The 6,381-nt window shown below is 34.1% G+C and overlaps 1 pseudogene; it reads right to left on the bottom strand.

Annotated features, from left to right (window-relative positions):
- Positions 1–6,381, bottom strand: part of LOC107697814 (zinc finger protein 64 homolog, isoforms 1 and 2-like) — a 44,877-nt pseudogene that overhangs the window by 31,479 nt on the left and 7,017 nt on the right.

Genomic DNA, 6,381 nt, shown 5'->3' with positions numbered 1-6,381 from the left:
ATACAAAATAAAATTAATAATATAATATATACACTTCAGTTTAAGATTTTTTTTTTTTAGAAAGAAGTCTCTTATGCTCATCAAGGCATAAGATCAGAAATAAGTAAAACAATAATATTGTGAAATACAAATTAAATATATTTTAACGAGTCGCTCATCTGCGCGCCGCAGCTCCCACAGATGATGAGAGGGCATTGTAAACATAATTATTGCTGCTAATGATAACGGCAGACAGATGATGAGCTTTTTCTCAGCTCATTTACCATTGGCAGCCATGCCAGGTGCACGGAGGGATTCTCATTCTGCTCTAAATAGTGCCGAGTGTTGTTTTTCTTGCAAAATGTGCAACAAAATTTGCAGAGCCGAACACTTAATAAACCGCGGCACTTTTGGAGTTGGAAAGTTGCATGAAAAGTGAGGTTCTTGTTGAACAAACAGAAAATGTGTGGAATTTTGTGTAAACACATTTAACAACTATCATTACAGAGAGAAAAAGGCCATTTCAGACACTTTAACATCACAGCCTCATTCTGTACTGCTTTCACTGACAACATGAAATCAAAATGGACACTATTTTCTGTCTTAATACATGGTATTATTGTGGATGACTCATCAGTGCACATTGTTTAAAAAAAAAAATTACAAAAAAAAAAAAGTTTTGCCTTTCCCCAGTCTGTAATAGAGGTTAACAGTACCTGTCCAATTTTGGCACCAATCAATCTTGGTATTTTTCCCATTCATTTTCTCCACAGGGATTTCAGGGGGAAGAAAATCTCTGAGATTAATCATTTCATTATTCAGATCAACCACTATTTGCAGTGTTAAAAAAAAAAAGGTACAAGGACTTTGTCCTTTTATGACATGAAATAATGCAATTGGCAACTGAATTAAACGGAATGATATAAACTATTGATTTATTGCTCAAGAAACATTTCTGATTATTATCAATGTTGAAAACTGGTGCTGCTTCGTATGTTTGTGGAAACTGTGATACTTTTTTTCAGGATTCTTAAAAGTTCAAAGGAACAGCATTTATTTGAATATTTATATTCAATATTTTTATATTGAATATTTATATTATATTTAATAAAAATATTTTTTTTTCAGTTTATTTGGTGAATAAATGTATCATTTTCTTTCAATTAAAAAAAAAAAATACTGATCCCAATCTTTTGAACGGTAGTGTATAACCAATGACTATTTAGAGAATGAATGGGAAGGTCATGATTTTGCACTCTATACTTAGGAAACACCCATTTTTCACGATCCAATTAATTTCCAATGGATAAAATCCAATCCCACCCTACATTTTCTTCCAAATGAAAATCCTATTTTACAAAAATACGTCAAATTACAGAAGTCAAATAGATTACAAATGGCAAAGTTTCCAAATGCTGAAACAGAATCTGTGATATGAGAAGCACAATCTTTCTGACTGTAATACCGTATACCCAAGGCGCCGTGTTATTTGTAGCGAGGGCTGTGCTCTCTTGCACACTTTAATATTGTGTTATTATTTCATCTCAGCCTTGAGATAAAGAAAAAAATTCTTTATTTTATTTTATGGGATTAACTGCACGCTTTCTGGGCGTCTGGAGGTGTCTGTTATGTTTCGTTTTATTAGTGAATTATTTAGACAACACTCAACGGTGATGCCAAGGACAGAGACGCCGCAACGAGAGCCCTGCTGGCTTTTTCATTCACCTACTTAATTTGGTTTGGTACTCTGAAACTACCGAAAGAAATTCACTATCGCTCTCGTCCTGATGGCAGCAGAAAGGGGTGTGGTAGCAGATTTCCCAGAGGGCCAAGCATGCCGAATTGGTACATAATGATAAAGAAATATCAAAACATTAGAGTGTGGAGATTTGGGTTGAGAGTGAAGGAGATGGAGAAAAGAGCTCGCGTCTCCATGTCTGTGTGCAGCACTGCGACTCGACAGCCCTGAGGTCAGATTTCCACAATATTAAACACATGATTAATGTATTGATGTCATATTTACAAGATCGAATTTTCTGTTAAAGATTCTCTTTTTATATTGCCATGTGGTGCCATCATTTGCATTTAGCTACTATTACAGAATGTGAAAAGACCTTAAATCAACATGAAATCAAAATTGACTCGTTTCTGAACTTACTGTGCATCGGTGCATAATTATTATGCAGAAGAACATTTTTGTTTTGGTTAGAGTGACCCATTCTATTGATTAGAGTGAATCATTCTGACCATTGTATGAACCGAATCAAATGATTCATTCAAAAGATTTGATTCATTCACAAGACCACATTTCAGAATCCAATTGCCAGTAGATGAAATCAAGTCCATCCCTGAAAAAAAAAAATGGTGTAGAAAACAATTTTCATTTAGAAATTTCTAGTAAATTTCACAAATAATTAGAAAAAAAATCAGCAACACAATGAATTAAACATGAAATAGTAGTATTTAGTATTTTCTTGTAAAACAAACGACAATAATTCGTTTTATTTTAGTATCTTTGAGATATTTTGAATCCGTTTTCATTTTTTATATTCAAGTTAAAGATTTAGTAATTTTTGTTTAGCTTTTTTAGTAATCTTTGTTTATATTTGTATCTTTAGTTTGCACATATCTGTGTGTTTCTGTTTTTTATTAATTTTGAGTGATTTTAGTGCATCCAGATAAACTAAATTAAAATAGAAATAGCTGAAATAAATGTATTAATAGTATTTTTTTAATTATTTGTATTTTTTTATATTTTATTTCAAGCAACAAATCGTTTTTATGTTTCAATGTTATTATGGTTTTCATTTTAGTTAACTATAAAAACCCTGTTTACAACTTCAGAAATTGCTATTACATTTCAAAAATAATTACAAAGAATTGGAAAGCAACACATTGAAATAAACATGGAATTTTGAAGTAGAAAAATGGAAATAGTATTTTTTTGTAAAACATACTCCAATATTCTTTATGTACTAGCAGTTTTATTGTAATATCTTTGAGGTACTACTATAGTTTTTATTAATATTTTGAATCAGTTTACATGTTTATATTCAGTTTTTATTTGAATGTTAGTCAAAAAAATATTATATATGTAATTTCTATAATTTTTTTATTTTAGTTTTAATGATTTTAGTACATCAAGCACATCAGCTAGCTGAAATAAAAAGGTTTAATTTTTATTTTATTTCAGTTAACATTTATTAGTACAAGAAACAATTGTTTCTATGGTTTTAGTTTTAGTTAACGAAAATAACCCTGCTGTACAACTTTTTTTACAGTACATATTTCCTATTTCAATACCTTTTCATGTCATTTGCAAATGTCATTACGGATGCCATGTTGTCCCTGTCTGTTACTTTTACTGTCTCCTGTTTGAATGATTGTCAACATTATGACAATTAGCTGTTGTGCGTCTATGACGTCCGCGGTGCTACTTTCAGATATTAAAATGCAAAAGGCCTAATAGGTGCTCCTGAGCAAAAATAAAAAGTGCCCTAATTCCTGTTCAAAAGGTCGCTGTGATGAGTTATTGGGGAGTAAGCACCTGAAAGCTATTCCCTTGTTAGATTTGACAGAGAGGCTGTCATTTCTCCTTTTAAAAATAGTGGGAAGTAATAAATGGTCATTTGTGAATGTGTTAGCTACCGGCAAAAAGAGCTCCGCAGCTCTGACTGCCTCCTGTGAGAGTTTAACACGGTGAAATATTGTCCCCATTGTCAGATGAGCGCTAGACGTTTTTGTTGAGATCAGCGGAAAAGCGCAGTTGAAGTTATTCCATGACTTATTATTAGCTGATAGAAGTTTAGATAATTAATTACGAGGACACTTTTAAGTCAACATAACATGGCATTCACAACCCACACTTCCGCAGTGTGACATTTCAGAGTGAAATAAAGCAGAACAGCACTATTCATTGAGAACCGACTGGCTCATGAAACGTGGACTCACAAATGAAGTGTTCTTTTGAGTCAGATCTCAAATGATCCTTAATCACATCAATACACAATTATGCATGATGAAATCAGCAACGTGCATTAAAAAAAGTACTGATGAAATGTATACCTTCAGTCTGCCCTTTGATTAAAAAAAAAAAACATCTGCAAATGCATACCGTAAATGCAAGCTTATGCATTCATATAAAACATTAAACGTTTGGGATGGATATAAGGATGATGTAAAGGTTATGCAAACATACCAAGCATTTAAATGTAGATGGCGTGATCCTGTCTCAGCATAAACTGTCCTGTCACAGAAAAAAGCAAGTCAGTCAGTCAGATTTATTTTTCTTTATTAATACTTTTATTAAAAGAGAATGTATTAAAATGATCAAAAGTGACAGTAAAGACATTGTTTCATAATGTCTATTTCTTATAAATGTTGTTCTTTTGAACTTTATATTCATCAAAGAATCCTAAAAAATATATTTTTTTAGAATTTGTTCTCCAGAACCTGAACTATCCATTTTAATGCACACATTTATATCCCATACATATTCAAATCCATCCTCCTCCACTTGTTTAATTGGCATTGTGGATCTTACCCAGGTGGCTTAGCTGTGGATATTCGCATGCTCCAGACTCCAGCATCAATGTGACAGTTTGAGGTGGAGAACACTATTATTAGTTTACCTCTCAGCCATGGCATTTTATCACTGTTGCATCTGATGGTCTCGAGCTTTAAAAAAGAGAGGAAGTTGTGCATCTCAATCCGCCCGTTCATATTTCATAGGGCACGGTGTCATAAATACAGGGAGCGCGGCTGACCTGAGCTATTAGTTACACACCTCCAATGGGTGTGGGACAGTTTGTCTCTGGCAGGGACACGTTTCCATGAAGTCACAGGGAACGGGATCTTATGCGGAGAAATATCGTACACGGGCAAGCAGACGCCAATGCAGAACTTTGAATGAATATGAAAACGCAACGTGGCCTGAGGTGGGAAAGAAAAGTTGAAGAGGGACAAAAGATGAAAGCAATACAACATAAACCTCCAGCCAGGAGTAAAAAACACCCATGTAATATCTGGCGAGACTTGCGCTCCGCTCAGCTGTGTGAGAGGGGTTGCGGGAGGGCAGCGTTTGGAGTCCAAACAGCAGGTCAGATTGTAGGTCAGTAGTGAGATGCACTACAGAGACTCTCGGTTTCCCCTCAGTGTGTCTCATAAGTTCTGGTCGCACAACTCGCCTTTCGCTTTCTGTCACTCTCAGGCTGTGGAGGGTCGAAGCCACACTTTTCGGCATGAAGTGCCTTTGCAGCGTAACCTGGCCGTATGAGGTGCAATGCATGGAGGCCTGAAAAAAATGAAACAGCTAATTGTGAGATAAAGTTCTTCAGTATGAATTTGTTCTAAGCTTAGTGCCTTTATTAGAAACAATGTAGTGTTATTGTAGTGTCATTGATATATTATTATAGTTTTTGTTAATATTTAAATGATATTTTTTCATATTTTAACTTTAATTTAGAATTTTTGCATACTTTTTAATGTCGATATCATTTTTATCTATTCATTTTAGTACTTTAGCAATGACTAAATAAAATTGTACATTTTATATTTATATATTTTTTGTTATTTTAGTACTTTAGTAACTAGCTGAAATAATTAAATGTATTTTATTTTATTTCAGCTAACATTTATTTTGTTTCAAGTAAATATATTTTATGGTTTTAGTTGTAGTTAATGATAATAACCCTTGGTAAAAGACACTATTCCTTATCCACCTTATTTTTCAACGTGGAAGTAAGCTGTTTTCTGTGAATGTGCAAGACAACATGGAGTAAACGGTAGGACTGTTTGGGGAAGTCGTGGCCTAATGGATAGAGAGTCGGACTCGTAACCCAAAGCTTGCGGGTTCGAGTCTCGTACCGGCAGGGATTGTAGGTGGGGGAGTGAATGTACAGCGCTCTCTCCCCTAGTGTAGATCTAAAATGTCTTTTATCCACCTTTATCTTCAACGCGGAAGTAAGCATATGGGTGAGACTTCTGGTTCATTAGCCGCTATAGGGAAATAACGAGAAGAATAACAAAGTCCAGTAAACGGTAAAACTGTTTGCACTACAAACCAGTGTGTTCATAATTAAGATAATACGTTAAAATAATATGGTAAGAAACACCAGTTTGCAATATCAAGCAGCAAAACGAGCTGTTTTGTGCAGCGAAAAACAGCTGGAAGCGGATGAGACCGGAAACCAGACACATTAAATTTACAAATGGCCGCGTCCACTCTTACGGGAAAAATAAGGTGGATGAACCCACTAGAAAAAATTACTTACATTTACGGATTATGAAATTATGCATTTTAATTTTATATTTATTTGATTATCAAAAGTTTTGTTGCATCTATCTGTGTGATCCTAATGAAATCCATATTTCCAGATACAGCTTATTGCTTTTGAATACCAA

Source organism: Sinocyclocheilus anshuiensis, unplaced genomic scaffold (assembly GCF_001515605.1).
Source record: "Sinocyclocheilus anshuiensis isolate Anshui unplaced genomic scaffold, SAMN03320099.WGS_v1.1 scaffold78, whole genome shotgun sequence".
Lineage (NCBI taxonomy): Eukaryota > Metazoa > Chordata > Actinopteri > Cypriniformes > Cyprinidae > Sinocyclocheilus > Sinocyclocheilus anshuiensis.
The sequence above is the reverse complement of the archived record's forward strand: the minus strand, read 5'-3'. Positions and strand labels throughout refer to the sequence as shown.